Source organism: Phymastichus coffea, unplaced genomic scaffold, assembly GCF_024137745.1.
Source record: "Phymastichus coffea isolate CEN01 unplaced genomic scaffold, Cenicafe_Pcof_1.1 PCOF00008, whole genome shotgun sequence".
In the NCBI taxonomy this organism is placed as follows: Eukaryota; Metazoa; Arthropoda; class Insecta; order Hymenoptera; family Eulophidae; genus Phymastichus; species Phymastichus coffea.
The window spans coordinates 181,364-201,090 of NW_026706819.1; the positions used below are offsets into that span (position 1 = coordinate 181,364).

Sequence of the window (19,727 nt, forward strand, 5' to 3'; positions counted from 1 at the left end):
CTGGTAGAAAATATCTGGGTTGAACCAGGCAAACGATTAGCGTCCTGCTAAAAATATTGACCATACATTCAATGGAAATCTTGTGTTCTCATTGAAAATCTAACAAAAAGCAGTAAACAATATTCAATAAAGATAAAGAGATTATAACCTTTAAATGTACGCACTTTTAGTAGTGTCTGTAAAATGTCAATTTTTACAAGTAATTTGTATCAAATTATATTTGAGCCGTTTATTTTGAAAGTGACCTAACTCCGTTTTTCAATTTTCTGCCGCTTACAATGGTTACATGTACAACTTCATGTTATTTATCAGTGACGCACTTCAGATTGCTTATATTCAGAGAAAATACGATACATTTTTTACACATAAGTTTTCCGAATTAATTGAATAACTGAGCCGCGTAGTTTGAAAATGGCCTAAACTTTCAATATCTCGATTTGAAGATGAATGGAGTTAGGCCACTTTCAAAATAAGCGGCTCATTTAAAAGATATATAAAGGTTGAAATTGTTTATTCCTATTATTTGTGCATGCTAATGTCAGATATTTTTAAATATAATACACTTTTCTCATGACATATTCCTAAATACACATTAATGAATAAATAACCGAATTTCCGACGAGAAGTTAGCGTGACGCCATAATCGGTTTTCTGCCTAGTAAACCTAGCCATATTCTCGCGATATCTTTAAGAAGTTGCTAATATATCGTCAGAAATTAGTTCAACCCATTAACGCCGAAAAAGCCAAAAATCTTAACTGTGCGTTTATTTTTAACCCTTGACTGCTATGTGGGGTAAATTTACCCCAGATAATTTTTAACAATAAATAAAATTTATTTTTTTCAGTGTGTGTAACATTGAAAATTGTTAACCTGAATATTTTTTTTGTAGTAAAAGGTTTGAAATATACTAGAAAAAATTTTCATAGCAAAATATATAAAATTCTCTGATTTATTCGATTTTTTTCGGGCTGGGGTAGATTTACCCCACCGAGTAGTTACGTGGCCAAAATGAGGTGTGCAAGTTAAGGGTTAAACTACTTAAACATCAAGAATGTATCTAAAAATGACTTACTTTATGTTTTTGGGGTCGCTCTACAAGATTCTAAAGTCAAAATGATGATTAGATTTCAAGAAAAAAAAATATGGCGACTTTTTTCGAAAAAAGCACTGAAAAATTTGTCGAGAAAAATTTTAAAATCAAATTTTTTATCAAAATAGCATGCTTTTATTCAACAAAAATAAGCACAAGTTTGCACAAACATTTCAAACTTTCGAAATATGACCTATAAAAATTAAAAATTCCAAAATGTACGTCTCAAAATGGCGGCGAAGTAGAAATTTTTTTTTTTAACTTCAGAAACGTTTTTCTGGAAAACTAAAGACTTTCGCGAAAAATTTCTAGGAACAAAAAAGTTTTTAAATTAGCCAAGAAATACTCTCAAATTTTTTCAGATTTTTTGAGACAAATCTCGACTTTTTGGAAAATCCAATTTTCCAAAAATGTCTCCAAAAATCCTGAAAAAATTTGATAGTATTCCTTGACTGATTTTAAGACTTTTTTGTTCTGAGAAATTCTTCGCTAAAGTCTTTCGTTTTTGAGAACAAAATTATTGAAACCTTTAATAAATTAATTCTGGATTTTCCAAAAAGTCGAAAATTGTTTAAAAAAAATCTGAAATAATTTGAGAGTATTTCTTGGCCAATTTTAAGACTTTTTTATTCCTAGAAATTTTTCGCGAAAGTCTTTAGTTTTCGAGAAAAACGCTTCTGAAGTTAAAAAAGTAATTTCTACTTCGCCGCCATTTTGAGACGTACATTTTGGAATTTTTAATTTTTATAGGCCATATTTCGAAAGTTTGAAATATTTGTGCAAACTTGTGCTCATTTTTGTTGAATGAAAACATGCTATTTTGATAGAAAATTTGATTTTTAAATTTCTCTCGACAAATTTTTCAGGGTTTTTTTTCGAAAAAAGTTGCCATATTTTTTTTCTTGAAATTTAATCATCATTATGACTTTAGAATCTTGTAGAGCGACCCCAAAAACATAAAGTTAGTCATTTTTAGACATATTCTTGATGTTTAAGTACTTCAAAAATAAACGGCAAGTAAAGTTAAGACTTGGTTTTTTAGCGTTAATGGATTAAATACAATGAAATACTGCTATAAATGCACTAAAAGATATTTATCATAGTTTGAAAAAAATGGCTTTGGAGATGACAGGCTTCAAAGACAACGTAATATTCGTTTTTAAGTACCTAGATTCATTTCAACATAAACATAGCTTCAAAAGTACAAAGAAACTTTAAGAATTACGGTGAAATATTTTTTAAAGTTCTTGTAAGTTTTTAGATAACAGGACTGCAGATATGACGTTGAATTTTTACTTTGAAAAAAAGTTTTATATTTGTTGTTATAATATAGGAAAAAAATTGTTAAACAAATTTTTTGAAAGCAATAATCGATATTTTGTGATCTGAACTTTACTTTAGCGATATGAAAATTGCAATAATATACATAAATGAATGAGTTATATGAACAAAAATCGTAATTCGTAATTTCTTGTGAAAATTGGAGAAAAACTTGAAGACGATTTGAAGAATTAGAATCACTTATTAACCCTTAACTTGCACACCTCATTTTGGCCACGTAACTGCTCGGTGGGGTAAATCTACCCCAGCCCGAAAAACATCGAATAAATCAGAGAATTTTAGATATTTTGCTATGAAAGTTTTTTCTAGTATATTTCAAACCTTTTACTACAAAAGAAAATATTCAGGTTAACAATTTTTAATGTTACATACACTGAAAAAAATTGTTGAATAAAAAAAAAATATTTTATTTATTGTTAAAAATTGTCTGGGGTAAATCTACCTCACGTAGTAGTTAATGGTTAAAATTTTTAGTATGTTTACATTTCAATGCTCATTTTGTAATACCAATTAAAACAATAGTTTTAGTACTATAATAATATTAAATCTGAAAATATTATTGATGAAATAAAAAAAAGGCTTCGAAGATGATACTTTTTCATTTACCATTTTTTTCATTTACCATTAATTAATTACTAATAGTAACCAAGAACATTGGTTTGTGCCTTTTCAGTTGAATGTCCTAAATACTGATTCATATTTCCTTACCTGATTTGAAAGAAGAACTAAGCAAATAATATACAGATAACAGTAGTAGCAATAAAATAATTGTAAGAAGATTCTTTTATGTTTTATAAAAAACAAATTGAAAATCTGACCAATAATTCGTAGATTTGTTTTTTACATTGTTTTACAGATAATGACATTTATTTTTTTAAATTGCATTGCAGAAAAAACTGTATGTTAGTGATTCCTATAGTATTTACAAAAAGACTGACTTCATCAATGATCACTAAGGTCGTATTGCCCAATTTTTGAAGAATACTACTATTTGCAGGATTAAAAATTTCTTACAATCTATAAATGAATAACTAGATACGTTTGTGTGTACATAAGTGTGTGTGTGTATACGAGGCATTTCACGTCAAGTCTCCCAGCGCGGCGCGAGGGCGCTCAAATATGAGAAAGACGATGTTAGTCGGATTATGCCGGGTATAAAAGATTATATATCTGTCAAACAAGAGAATGGCAAAAGAGAACATGTTACGAAAAGATTACTGTTAGGTAATCTCAATGAACTTTTTGCTTTATTTCAAAAGGAAAATGAAAATGCCAAGATAGGAATTACTAAATTTACTCAATTGAGACCATTGCATTGTGTTTTAGCTGGAAGTAGTGGTACACATAACGTATGCGTATGTGTACATCATGAAAATGTTAAACTCATGCTCGCTGCTTTAGATCTAGAGAATTTAACAAACAATACTAATTTTCCTCTTAAAAACTACCACGACTGCATTAAAGCACTTGTGTGTAGAAACGTAAATGAAGAATGCTATCTAACTGAATGTTTAGACTGCCCTAATATGTCTAAATTGAGAAAACATTTGTTTGAATGCTTTGAAAAAAATAATATTTACGAAATACAATATGAATCTTGGTTCCAAACTGATCGATGTACAATAGCTTTGAAAACTGTTCATGTGCATGAATTCATGGAGACACTAAGCGATAAATTAATGAAGTTAAAAACTCATGATTACTTCGCTAAGAAGCAGTCACATTTCATGAATGACTCGAAGAAAAATCTCTTAAAGGGAGAATTTCTTGTTTGCTGTGATTTCGCAGAAAATTATGCGTTTGTGATACAAAATTCAACGCAGTCTTTCCATTAGAATAACAACCAAGCAACTATTTTTACAGTGGTGATTTATTACAATGAAAGTAATGAGCTTAAGCATGTAAGCATTGTTATCATTTCCGATAATTTAAACCATGATACTGTTTCAGTTTATGAGTATCAAAAAATTATAATAACGCATCTAAAAGCTAGTTTCTCTGCAGTCAAGAAAATTTATTATTTTACAGATGGAGCAGGTCAACATTTTAAAATAAAAAGAATTTTTACAATCTTCTTTTTCACAAGAGAGATTTTGGTATTCTAGTTGAATGGCATTTTTATGCCACCGCGCATGGTAAAGGTGCGTGCGATGGTATAGGTGCGAATATTAAAAGAGGTACAAAACGGGCAAGTCTACAACTTTCTTCCAATAGTCGAATTTTGACTTCGGAAGACCTTTACAACTGGGCTAAAAATTATTGTAAAGAGACGAAAGTTTTTTATAGCAGTAACGAAACTTATGAACAAACTGTCTTGGACTTGAAAACAAGGCTAGATCAGGCTAAAATAATACCAGGAACTTTACAATTTCATGCCATTATTTCAATAGATGAAACTAAATTAATGCTGAAAAATACATCTTCTAGTCCTGAATATCAAATATTTCCAAAAGAGAAAAAAAAACTAATTTCTACAGCGAAAGTATCAACTAAAGCAAAAGAAAACCAACTAACGTAAAAAAAGTGCTCAGTAAAGTAAAGCAGAAAAAAAAGCCAATTAAAGCAAAAAAAAAGCCAAGTCAAGCAACAAAGAGTTAATTAAGAGAAAGTAAAAACCAAATAAGAAAATAGATAAAAACAATATAAATTAAGAGTAATAGGTAAAAGTCGAATGTTGAATAGGTCACAAGACAGACCGGGCCAAGTCGGCGCACCGGATCGCGCGGCGTTGCGTCTACTCTTTCACGTTCTATTTCGCAAATATAAAACTTGAGCATTTGCTAGAAAAGATGTTTTTCTATGTAAAAAATGCTCAGCTTTCGGTTGAAACAATAAAAAAAATATTAAAAATATACTTTTTGAGATATATCAATTTGCTATAAACAATTATTTCATTTAACGGTGTAAATGAAAAAATATGGAAAAACTAACCGCACCATCGGAAAGCTGAGGAAAAAATACATAGGAAATGCTTATAAACTATTTTTCAAAGATAAGTTTACGTAGTGGAAATACGAGTTGAAGTTATAGGAAATTTGACGTATTTGAGTGCCCGCGCGCCGCGCTGGGAGACTTGACGTGAAATGCCTCATATATGTGTGTTTGTACACGTATACAGTGTCCAAAAAGTCCGAAAAAAACCAAAAATTTTCGAGACAGTAATTTTTCAGTGGTCAGGGTCATTCTTGACATAACTTTTCACGAGGAATACATTGATAACCTTGAATGTAACCTCGAGCGTAACCTTCAAGGTTATTTGAAGGTCAGCTTTGCTTTTTTAAATGGCAACTCCTACTTACCTTGAAGGTCATCTTGGGGGTTATTCAGACCTAAACTATTTTACCTTATTTAAATGTAGAATTTTCCGCTCTTTCCGAATCCGGGGTCAAAAATAGAGGTTGTCATTTAAAAAAGCAAAGCTGACCTTCGAATAACCTTGAAAGTCACGTTCAAGGTTACATTCAAGGACACCAATGGATTCCTCGTAAAAAGTTACTTCTAGAATGACCTTGACCATTTTGAAAAATTACTTTGTCTGGAAAATTTTTGGGTGTTTCCGGACTTTTTGTACACCCTGTATATGCGTGCGCGTATGCGTATATATCGATTATAGTTATGAATCCTATAATTTTCACCATCATCAATATTCGTTTTCCTACCTTAATTAATATTTTCCTCTATAATTTAACTTATCTGTCTGCAATGTCGCACAATTTTTTTTGACTAATGCTGAATTTTTTCTCATAAAAATAATTCCGAAAAAGATATAATTTTTATAAAAGATATAATGCAATCCGTAGTAAATTATACAGGTCGACAAAATGTGAAAAAAAATTCCGCACCCAGAGACCAGACAAGGTATTTCCGAAGGGATTTGCTGCACTGAATCCAAATCCGAGCTCCGAATTGCTCCATCACCTTCAGTTTTCAAGATATCCTAACCAAAATGTGTCATAACCATGTTTGTTTACTGTTTTTCAATCCCTGTAATTTAATGACAAAATATTCTTCTACAAGATTAAGGACGGCATTTTAAAGAGTAACTGTTGCCTTTTAAAACGTACTCTTCACTTTTTTTCATTTTTTCCAATATCATTTTTTTCGATAGAGATATGGCACATTGAACTATAATAAATTTACATTTTCGCAAATGTCGTTTAAGCAAAGAAAAGTTTTGCTAAAAGATAATAGTGGTGAGCTTAGCTGGTTACAAGATTAATGAGTTAAAGAATTTGGGACGTAGTGGTCGGGAATTATTACAAGATACAAAATTCTCCGGTTAAAGTACTTGGGATATTATTTTATTGTTTAGCGAGGATTATCTTTAAGCGAAACTTTTCTCTGCTTAAGTGACATTTACAAAAATGCTAATTTATTATACTTCATTATGTCATATTTTGTCAAAAAAAATGATATTGAAAAAATGAGAAGTAGATTTTTAAGGGCAATAGTTGCTCTTTAAAGTACCGTCGTCCAATCTCAGAAAAATATTTTATCACAAAGTTACAGGGGTTGAAAAATAATAAAAACCATTTTAGGTTAGGATATCTGGAAAACTGCAGGTGGTAGAGCAATTTTGATCTCAAATTCGGATTCAGCGCATCAAATTCCTTCAGACACACCAATTCCGGTCTGTGGGTATAAAAATGTGTTGGCCTGTGTTATCAATTAGAACCTATAGAATAATGATGGAATCCTGATGTGCTGGAGTAATTTTTGAAAAAATATTAGCGGCTCGAAAAATATATAGAACACTATAACAATAATTTGGGAGACGAAATGCACCTGCTATAATTTATAAGTGATTTTCATTGAACGTCCGAAGGAAACACTCTGATACGAAGCGGGCCACGCTGTAGCAGCAGCTATGCCACTTGCACGGCCCTCTTGCCGATGGGCCTGCGGGGGCTGTCGTATGCCATATTGTCACAGATGAAAGCGCCAAATACAAGCGGTAACACAATAAGAAAGAATTAGGAATGTGGAAAGTCAAGCGCGATAACGAAAGATATCGAAAGAGAATTAAGAGAGTACAATATTTATACAAGCAAAATAAAGGGGTATAAACGGAGTACGTGCGAAAGAGAGAGAGATGAAGCGTGCACAAAGAGGTAGACATACTTCAAGCTATTACTTACAGTAATTGCGTATTCATACAGCACTTAACAAAGCCCTAATAGTCGGCATTTGGTATTGATCGCCGTAGCATTTTACTGGATACACGCGTCGTCGCTGGCGTAGACAGTGATATCCGAATAAACGGACGGCGCACTCGCTTGCACGCGAAAAGGAAACACTCTACTGCTGTCCAAACTGCTGACACGGTCTAACACCTCACCACACCTTCACTAGAATCTGTCGCTTACACCACAGAACAATGGTCGCAATAATGTTTCAGTAGAAACGTTGAGCTTAACGAAACACGTGTGTCTCGACCAGACACATAGCTCTCAATACCGCCCTTTGACTTGTGATGGCTGCGGGAGGGCTCTCTCTCTCGCTCTCTCTCTACCGCTCCTTCAGTTTAGCTAAGAAATTGGCCGAAAATTATATGTGCGTGCTCTCTCTCTCTCTCTCTCTCCCTCTCTCCTTTTCCTTTACTCTAGCGGAACGATGATTAGCGCATACATTCTCGCGCACCTACCTTTTAATGCTGCTGTGAAATTAAATACATAGAAAGATACAGAAAATATAATAGATACAGAAAAAAATAGATACAGAAAAGGAACAACTGTTATCGATCTGCTGAGAGGGAGGGAGATATAAAGAGGGAAGTTCACACTTGTTATAACACTTATGGATGCCCGAGTAGACTCCGCAAAAATTTTTGTGGTTCTATGATAACACAAGTCTACAAAATTTAACGAATTTTTAGTTTTCGAAACTAGAGTATACTTTCTCGAAGCATTTGGGTGTGCTGAATCCGAATCTGGCCACAGAATTGCTCCATCACGTCTAGTTTTCGAGATATTCTAACCTAAAAGTGTGAAAAAAGTGGTTTTTGTCCATTTTTGAGGTTATGTAGCATCGTGAAAAAAATTTCCAGCCAAAAATGGTACAAACCATTTTAAAGTACAGGTCTCCACCTTTCAAATCGTGTTGAGCTTGTTCAAATATCTTTTTTTTTGCTGAGATATCGCATTATAAAGTTTCATAATTTGCAAATAGCCTATAAAACATATGCTTATTTAGTATAACAGAGAATCCGAATTCACGAATCCCAAATAATTAAACTTGAATTCAATAACCTCAAACCTGACAATCCAAACTTAGTAACCCTAAATCCAATAACCCCAAACTCTACAAACTAAATCCTACACACCCCAAACTCAACCCACCCCTTCTAATCCCACCCCTTTCAATCCACATTCAGTCAAATTTATCTAAATCTAGGGATAGCATATAAAATAGCTTTTGTTATAGAATAATTACATCCCACAACACAATGAATTCGGATTCTTTGTGGACAAAAACCGCTTTTTTCGCACTTTTAGGTTAGAATATCTCGAAAACTAGACGTGATAGAGCAATTCAGCGGCCAGATTCGGATTCAACACACCAAAATGCTTCGGAAAAGTATACTCTAGTTTTCATAACTTTACCCTTGTCGGCCTGTGTGATTAATAATAATAATTATTATTATTCAGGAATGATAATAATTATAAAATATAACAGATCGAGGAATCGGTTAGCATAGCAGCGAACAAGTTTTTTAATAGTGTTAAATAATCAGTGATTTATTTAAGTTTCCCTTTATTATATCTAAATAGTTAAAATTTAATATATAAATATAATAATATAATAAAATATTAAGAAATAATTATAATTATTGGTAACGAATGGAATTCATTAAGGCGCGGGCGTATATTAACCCATTAAAGCCCACGCTAAGACTGGTTGAGATAGCGACAAACAAACTGTGCTATCTTTTGCATAAGTGAAAAATAAAATATACGTATTTTTTTTATGTTATTTTCAATTGTTTATAACAAATTATTTAAACAAATTACAAAAAAATTCATAATTATCAAAATCTAAATGCGGGAATCGATTCTGGAGGTGAAATCAAGACGAAAACCTATATAACACTTTTTTGTCAGAATTCAATTTGTTAGTGTAACGTAGGAATAAACAATTGCATGTTGGGGAGAAAAAGTGACCATGTCAAGTCCCAAGCAAAATCTATCTGGAATAGCAAAAAATAAACTGTGCTATCCTTTGCATAAGTGAAAAATAAAATATATATATTTTTTCTTATGTCATTTGCAATTGTTTATAACAAACTATTTAAACAAATTATAAAAAAATTTATAATTTTCAAAATCTGAATGCGGAAATCGATTCTGGGGGTAAAGTTTAGACGAAAACCTATATAACACTTTTCTGTCAGAGGCCAATTAGTTATTGTAATGAAGGAAGAAACATTCGGCCTCCTGAGAGTGTTTCAAAAAATCGTATAAAATGAAGCTAATTATTGTATTTATCCATCAATATTGGCATGAATTATTGTAAATATAATCGGTGGGATTGAATTATTGTTCATTGCCATGTCCTTCTTTATGACTTTTGCAAACAGGCATAGAACATTTCTCACAATACCATTCCGTTCTTGTCCGACATGTTGAAATTCCACATTTCCTAAGACTCCCATGTTTCATCACGTGTTCTTGGGATGAAGTTTCACTCTGTTTCTGTCGTTTGGGGGGACGTTTGGAAGATAACTTGTCAATATAATATTCACAAACTTCTTGAACAATATCTTTGGAACCTTTTCTTTCGTCTGGATGTAACTTATTGTAAATCACTGTAGCGTTTGCTAAGGATGCTTGGATGAGCCGTAATACAAGGCACCATGTCCATTTCTTACTTCGAATTGTAGGCATCAAAGCATTACAGTGTTGATCATGTAGATCGACGCCACCCATGTGTTCATTATACATAGAGAAACAATGAGGAAAAAGAATAGATTTTTTCGATGATTCCTGCCATCTCTGCATTTCAACTTTTGGTTCATTTCCATATTTCGAAGAGAGAATCGATACTGGCTTTGAGTCCATAACTGTAATATAATTCAATTTTGAATTCACTTCATGCATTGAAATAGTGTATCCTCTTTTAGCTTTTTTTGGCATTTCGACTTTCACTTTCACACGATTATGCCGAACAGTTCCTGTCGCCGATAAACCATTTTTTTTCAAATGAATCATAAGATCTGGGTTTGTGAAAAAGTTGTCAAAATAAATATGATACTTTTTCAGTTCTTCTCTCTGTGTTTTTTCTAATAAATTCGAAAGTAACTTTATCACCACTCTAGACCCTAAACCAACGGCAACTAAAGGATTTCGTTCATCGATTCCTGATTTACCAGTGTAAATATCAAGATCATATATATACCCATCAGAAGAACAGACTGCCCATTCTTTTATTCCAAATCTAATGGGTTTATTCCTTATACATTGCTTGATACCAAACCTACCAAAGTATTTTACCATTATCTCATCTATTGATAAATTATAGTCAAAGAAACCAAATTGCATACAATTCTCACGAAACATATCATACAGAGTTCTAACCTTCCAGACTTTATCATTTTGATCAGTTTCTTGAAGTTTATAGAATCGTATGTTCTTTTTTATGGCAACGAAATTATTTCTAGACATAAGTTCCGCAATTACTGGACACTGAAGTATTCGCTTTTTTGACCAGTAATCACGAATACTTTTTCTAGAATTGAAGATAGTAATCATTATGATTGTAATAAATTTTTCTAGATCATCCATACATAAATCAAAATGATTTTCAGAAGTGGCTTCAATGATATGGTTTTTCATTGATTTCGAAAAGAAAACCTCAAACAACTCAAAAGCATTTTTGGATTGCAATGATGAAATAGGTGAAATATTGAAGTTGCTCTCGACATGCGGAGAAATATCATTCAAAGCATCATTTTTCCAACTGTACTTATGATTCGGTTCCAACAATTTCTGAGTACTTGTGTATGTACTTTTAACATGTTCGTAAGAACCTGATGGTAATTCATTTGATAATGTATCTTCATTTGGATCACCGTCCGAATCTCCATCTGAACTTTCATATTCATTAGGAATGAATGCTATATCAATATGTTGACCTTCATCACTATCAGAATCTTCAACTAAATTTGGTAGATTGCTAATTCTCCGTCTCGGCATTATCAGTAACGTTACCAATTTAGAACAAAATAAAAACTAAAAGTTTTCCGAAATTATTATTTCAAAGAATAGATCCAATGTATAAATGTTTTCAACCGTTAGCCCGCCACTCAAACGTGATCTCTAACACGGAAGGATTTACGAAATGAAATAAACTTATCCAATTACAGTATAAGATCTCAAAATTTATCAGTAAAAAATACTGATATGATTCCAGATACCATGTGTGAGAATGAAAACACTTATTTGTCAATAGTTTATTTCTACATAAAGATATCAAATTGAACTCTGACAAAAAAGTGTTATATAGGTTTTCATCTCAATTTTATCCCCCGAATCGATTTCCGCATTCAGATTTTGAAAATTATGAATTTTTTTGTAATTTGTTTAAATAATTTGTTATAAACAATTGCAAATGACATAAGAAAAAATATATATATTTTATTTTTCACTTATGCAAAGGATAGCACAGTTTATTTTTTGCTATTCCAGATAGATTTTGCTTGGGACTTGACATGGTCACTTTTTCTCCCCAACATGCAATTGTTTATTCCTACGTTACACTAACAAATTGAATTCTGACAAAAAAGTGTTATATAGGTTTTCGTCTTGATTTCACCTCCAGAATCGATTCCCGCATTTAGATTTTGATAATTATGAATTTTTTTTGTAATTTGTTTAAATAATTTGTTATAAACAATTGAAAATAACATAAAAAAAAATACGTATATTTTATTTTTCACTTATGCAAAAGATAGCACAGTTTGTTTGTCGCTATCTCAACCAGTCTTAGCGTGGGCTTTAATGGGTTAAGGAGCGACCATGATAAAGAATAGGGACCACGAATGTGAGGGATCGTGAAAAAGATCTATCAAAGAATTCGAGAACTTACATGATAGGTGAACGTGCGCAAAGTAAAAGAAGAAGAGTGGCACGCGATGGAAGTCAGTATTACTTAATTTAGCTTCGCAGAAGTCTTCAGAAATTAAAACAAAAAAGTAGAAAGGGACGGTGCCCGATTAATATTTTCCTTTTTTTTCCGTACAACCATTTCTCTTCAAGTTATCCTTTATTAAAACGACCCCAAAAATTTTGATTTTTGTTTATATCCCTTAATTTTTATAAGTAGTTAATTTATTTAAATATTCCAAAAAAAAAAACGAAAGTTTCACAGAAACGAAAAACAATAACCCGCAAAACTTTTACCCTAGACTATTCAACCCTAGAGTACAATAACTTTGAAATGGTAAACTACAGAGAGTTTAACCCTAGAGCCCAATAACTTGCAAATGCTAAAATCCGGGCAGGTTGAGATTGGTGCCCAATAACGTGCAAATCTGACCTCAAATATGTGATTCTTTTTAAAAGGCAACTATTCGCATCATAAACGTTATTGCTCTTTAAAGTCTCTGTAGCTTGATTGGTTTGTGTCCATGTTTTGAATTATCGAAATATATGAATCTTGCTGCACCTTAATAAATTTTATTAAAAAAATGATCAATTTCAATTGTTAATAGATCGTCATTCAAAATAAAATTTTTAAACTTTAAATGTATAAATTACATACACGAGAAAATGTACTTAATTATATTATTTTTGTTATAAGGTTGCTAATATAGAGTTGCTAAACAATTGTAATTAATGATAATAATTAATGTTAACTCAATAATTAAATATAATACAAAGAATAGTTGTCTATAAAATAAAGGAACAAACTAGGGTACCTGCAGAGAAATGCTAAACTACAAACTAAACTTTAACATACCGCTCATGTTACGTCTCGTGCATCGGAATATCATTTACCTCGCGTTTCGTCAGCTTTCTGCTGACGTGCGAATAGTTTTAGAAGCTTTGAATTTCACGAGTGTGCAGTTGTTACAAAAAGGATGCGTCGTAAGACGTAACACTCAAAACTTAACAAGATCAAGACAGTATCATCGTAAATATAAATAATAACATCTATAAAGCCATAAACAATGCAACTCTTAATTACTCAACAAATCAGAAAACTATACTAATTTCCAAATAATCTAACAAGGCAAGGTACCCAACCAAAACTCACCGATTTTGATACATATTGTAGAACATAAAAAAATAAGAGACACGTATTTTTTTTATCGGCTAATTTTCACTTTTAAGGGGTAAAAATCTCCCCTAAAGTTAACCCCCAAAAAGCTTTTTTTTCAATATCTCGGCTTAAAATTAATATTTTTCAGTCAAACTAATTGGAGGTTATTTCTTACAAAAGGAGCAAGTATTTCATGGTAATTTGAATAGTAATGGTAGCATCCCCTATTTTTTAGGGGTTAAAAACATATATTTTTTTGCATAATTTTATAATAAAAAAGTTTAAACCGACTAAAAAAAATTGGAAAAAATGTTTAAACATCCATAATAACAAAATTTAGTTGACGTCTTTCGGTGTTTTAATAAATATTACCCCTAAGGGGGATAAACCACCCCTAAGACAAAATAACTGTAAATATGTAATTCAATACATAATATTTCGTAGAAAGTTTGTATATACCGGGTGTTCCAGACCATCCGTACAGCCATTTTAAAATCGAAAATTCGTGTTTTTGTGAAAAATGTTTCAGATGAAAGTTGTTTACGACAAAGGGGGCTATCTATCTGTATAATTAGTTTTGACCTTGAACATCGTTTTCAAGGTCATTTGAAAGTCGTATTGTTTTTTTTAAATGGGAACCCTTATTTTTGACACCGGATTTGGAAAGAGCGGGAAATTTTACGTCCAAAACGGTATATTTAAATTTTTTTTTCATGGTCTTGAGATGGTTGAATTAAGGTCAAATGCTTGAAAAACTGCCTAAAAGCGTTTTTTTAATTTTTAAGATATCGAAAAATGACCTCTACAAAATTTGTTCAGAACAGAGTGGGCCACCTAATGCACCAAAAACCTTTTACCTTTAACCTCATTTTAAAGGTCATTTCAAGTTCGAAGTGTTTATTGTAATGGAAACCCCTCTTTTTGACCCCGGATTCGCACATAGCGCGAAATCCGACGTTTGGATAAGGTATTATGTTGAGTTTCGCGCTATGTGAGAATCTGGGGTCAAAAAGAGGGTTTTCCATTACAAAAAACACTTCGAACTTGAAATGACCTTTAAAATGAGGTCAAAGGTAAAAGGTTTTTGGTGCATTGGGTGGCCCACTCTGTTCTGAACAAATTTTGTAGAGGTCATTTTTCGATATCTTAAAAATTAAAAAAACGCTTTTAGGCAATTTTTCAAGCATTTGACCTTAAATCGACCTTTTCAAGGCCATGAAAAAAAATTTTAAAATACCGTTTTGGAAGTAAAATTTCCCGCTCTTTCCGAATCCGGTGTCAAAAATAGGGGTTCCCATTTAAAAAAAACAATTCGACCTTCAAATGACCTTGAAAACGATGTTCAAGGTCAAAACTAATTATACAGATAGATGGCCCCCTTTGTCGTCAACAACTTTCATCTGAAACATTTTTCACAAAAACACGAATTTTCGATTTTAAAATGGCTGTACGGATGGTCTGGAACACCCGGTACAAATTTTTGAGATAGCTGATTACAAGTCTGTTATCAGATTTTGATAATTTAAAATGGCGGAACCAATATGGCGGACAGTAATATCGAAAAAAAATTTTATATAATAAAAAAGTTTTAAATTACTAAAAAAATTGGAAAAAATTTGTAAACATCTATAATAAACAAATTAAGTTTTTCGGTTTTTTCATAGATACTACCCCTAAGGGGGGGGGGGGGGAAACCACCCCTAATACAAAATAGCTATAAGTATACTTCAATCCATAATATTTTGTAGAATGTTTGTATATAGGTATTTTCGAGAACGCTCTTTACAAATCTGATATCAGATTTTGAAAATTTAAAATGGCGGAACCAATGTGGTGGACGAAAATGTCGAAAAAAAATTTTAATTTTCATAAAAACCTGTTTACAAATGTGTGATCTTAGTAGCCTGTACATGTGAACTAAAGAGCCTTAAAACCTAAACCCCTAAAAAACAAATAGGCTAAATGGTTGTGCTTTTTAACCAAACGACTCCAAATCCCTTACCTCCAGGCAGGCCGAGAGCCTATAATTTACCATAGACACGAGTATAGACATATTACCGATATTTTATTCAATCCTTTTGTACGTAACAAATAACGTCTCGTTTTATGTTTCAATTAAAGATTATTTATTTTTCTGCTTTTATAAATTAACATAATTTCAAAAGTAGTTTCATAAATTATAAAGTATTTCATAAAGGGTCTAGCCTATTAAGATGGTCAAAAGTGCCCCCAACAATTTTGAAAAAGTGGATCAACTATCTTGTTCAGCATGAAAAACAATTAAGATTCCCCAATTTTCAGACCCCTAAGTTCAAATGGGGCCTTATAAGGCCCTATTTTGTGATTTTCAGTTTTTCGACGATATCTCAGTCAATTTTTGAGCTAGAAAATTCTTTTTTTTTAAATTGTAGAGTTTTTTAAGCCCTACAAAACGGGGTAACTCAAAAAAATTTTGGCGTGAAATTCAAATTTTTAGAGCCGTTCGAATATTTCAAAATGCGATATTTCAAAAACAAAGACAGACTCATCTCTGAAAAAAAAATATATTATGTATTTATAGTCCAGAAATGTCTGTGAATTTTTTCAGATTTTTAAAAGTGGTGGAACCCCCTCAAAAAAAATAAAAACCGATAAAAAATACAGTTTTTTTACTCTAGAGCCGCGTAGGTTAAACCTACGATAAAATAAATACCACCATTGTGTTTTACGGACAAAAATACATCGAAAACATGTATTATACCTTTAAAAATAGTTTAAACTCATTATTAAATCAGCAAAAATGATATTCTGCTAAGACTGTCGGCCTTACCCACACTATAGACAGCTATGCCTTTTGTATTCAGAGGTAATTTAATATCATTTTCGAACATATGTTACATGTTTTCGATATATTTTTTCCCGCAGAACACGATGGTGCTATTGATTTTGGCATATCATCCACCTAAGATGGGTCAGAAGCGAAAAACCAACAAAAATCCTGATTTGTATGGTCTTTATATTATTCATAAAATCTGAAACAATCATTGTACATTTTATTTTATTAAATTTCTGATCTTAGGAGTTATCCCTGTAAATAATTACACACCTTGTTTTTCTTGTAAACGTTTCTCAATTCAATTTATTGCCACCTCAGTATACATCTGTTAAATCAAACAGCTATGTTGTGAGGTACCATATATTCTCAAAATGTATTTAAAAAAGTTACCCATAATTCCTCGACGGGATCCGATCTTATTCTTCAATCACAGATCGTATAATATAAAAAATTCTTATGTTTTCACTCCTGATATTTGATGATTTTATTTTATTAAATTTCTGATCTTAGAAAAAAACAATTTTCAGATCTTACAAGAAAAACAAGGTGTGTAATTATTTACAGGGATAACTCCTAAGATCAGAAATTTAATAAAATAAAATCATCAAATATCAGGAGTGAAAACATAAGAATTTTTTATATTATACGATCTGTGATTGAAGAATAAGATCGGATTCCGTCGAGGAATTATGGGTAACTTTTTTAAATACATTTTGAGAATATATGGTACCTCACAACATAGCTGTTTGATTTAACAGATGTATACTGAGGTGGCAATAAATTGAATTGCGAAACGTTTACAAGAAAAACAAGGTGTGTAATTATTTACAGGGATAACTCCTAAGATCAGAAATTTAATAAAATAAAATGTACAATGATTGTTTGAGATTTTATGAATAATATAAAGACCATACAAATCAGGATTTTTATTGGTTTTTCGCTTCTGACCCATCTTAGGTGGATGATATGCCAAAATCAATAGCACCATCGTGTTCTGCGGGAAAAAATATATCGAAAACATGTAACATATGTTCGAAAATGATATTAAATTACCTCTGAATACAAAAGGCATAGCTGTCTATAGTGTGGGTAAGGCCGACAGTCTTAGCAGAATATCATTTTTGCTGATTTAATAATGAGTTTAAACTATTTTTAAAGGTATAATACATGTTTTCGATGTATTTTTGTCCGTAAAACACAATGGTGGTATTTATTTTATCGTAGGTTTAACCTACGCGGCTCTAGAGTAAAAAAACTGTATTTTTTATCGGTTTTTATTTTTTTTGAGGGGGTTCCACCACTTTTAAAAATCTGAAAAAATTCACAGACATTTCTGGACTATAAATACATAATATATTTTTTTTTCAGAGATGAGTCTGTCTTTGTTTTTGAAATATCGCATTTTGAAATATTCGAACGGCTCTAAAAATTTGAATTTCACGCCAAAATTTTTTTGAGTTACCCCGTTTTGTAGGGCTTAAAAAACTCTACAATTTAAAAAAAAAGAATTTTCTAGCTCAAAAATTGACTGAGATATCGTCGAAAAACTGAAAATCACAAAATAGGGCCTTATAAGGCCCCATTTGAACTTAGGGGTCTAAAAATTGGGGTATCTTAATTGTTTTTCATGCTGAACAAGATAGTTGATCCACTTTTTCAAAATCGTTGGGGGCACTTTTGACCATCTTAATAGGCTAAACCCTTTCATAATTATATAATTTTATAAATTCAAAATTTCACACTTTTTTGCAAATGAAAAAACATAGGTTAATAAAATTAGTTTATCAACCTCTTTTGCGTTTTGTAATAAATTTTAATGTTTTCAAACTTAGGAGTTTTTCATTGTTACAATTATTTCGTAAGCCAAAAGTTTTTTAGATGAAGTCTCGTAGTAATCATTATTCTATCTATAGTAAAATATTTACAGTTTTTTTTTTTTTAAAAGGAGTTGCGGAATCCTTTTTGCGGATTCCCCCTAGTCTTTCTGACTGAGGGGTTATGTGGGACTCCCCGAAAAAAAATATAGGCGTACCTACTAAACCGCCATCTCTTTGGTGTCCTTCCCCCCAGCCAGGGACTATGTTGATATTACTTCTGACTGGAGGTTCTGTCTGTGTTCGTCCGTCCGTGTCGTTCCTCCGTATCTCGTTACGTCGCGTCACTTCGTCTGTTCAGTTATCTGTCAGGCAGCCGTCCGCGTTCTTACGTCTTAGTATAGTTTCCGTATAGGTAGCGACTAAGCGCCACCATTCGGGTTCATGCAGCATGAGAGCCACGATGTTATCGGGGGTGATGCTGCCGACCGTTTCCTACAGTTCCTGTCTGAGTCTTGTCCAGCGGTCACACGCGAAAAACGTGTGTTCCGCGTCGTCTCGTTCGTGTCCACAGTACTTACAATCGGGTGTTCGTAGTCTGTTCATATTGTACAGGTACCGTCGGAAGTACCCGTGGCCCGTCAAGAGCTGGGTGACGTAGAAATTTACATCTCCAAATTTCCTTCCGAGCCACAGCCTCAAGTCCCGTATCAATCGTCTCGTCCAGTTACCACCTCGTTCCTCTGTCCATCGGCCTTGCCAAATGTCAATTGTCCTGTCGCGCTCAGCGATTGCCGCGCTCTTTCGTCGTATGTCCGCGCTGCTCCCGTAGATCCTTTTGCGTTCAAAGGCCAGAAGATCCACGGGTATTACGCCAGCCACCACCAAAACAGCCTGCGCAGAGACTGTTCGGTAGGAGCAAGCGATTCACAGTACGCCCTGTCTCTGTACCATTATCATCGTCTTACAGTATTTTTTTGTCTTCAGGGAGTCTGCTCATATTTCCGCGCCGTATAGAAGGATCGAGTGAGCTGTCGCCATTAACAGTCGTCGTTTTCCCGATCTCGGTCCCATCGTATTTGCCATCAGGCGACTCAAGAATGCTATCCTCTCTGCCGCTTTCCGGGTTGTTTTCTGTATATGAGGCTAGAAGGTCATCTTCGTATCGAGGGTTACCCCAAGGTACTTGACTTCCCTCTTGGTCTCTATTTCGCATGTCCCCACTCTCATGTGCAGTATCGTCTGTATGCGTCTTCTCGTGAGAAACATCATTTCCGTTTTTTCCGTTGCGAGTTGTAGTCCGTGGTCTGTCATTCATCGTCCGACTCGTCTCATGATCTGGTTCAACGCTAGCTGCGCCAGCTCGGGGGACCTCTCCGTAACCACCGCCGCCACGTCATCAGCGT

The 19,727-nt window shown here is 32.9% G+C and overlaps 1 protein-coding gene across 1 annotated transcript in view; it reads left to right on the plus strand.

Annotated features, from left to right (window-relative positions):
• Nucleotides 1-19,727, plus strand: part of LOC131669562 (protein CREBRF homolog) — a 259,087-nt gene that overhangs the window by 102,601 nt on the left and 136,759 nt on the right. The window lies entirely within an intron of this gene.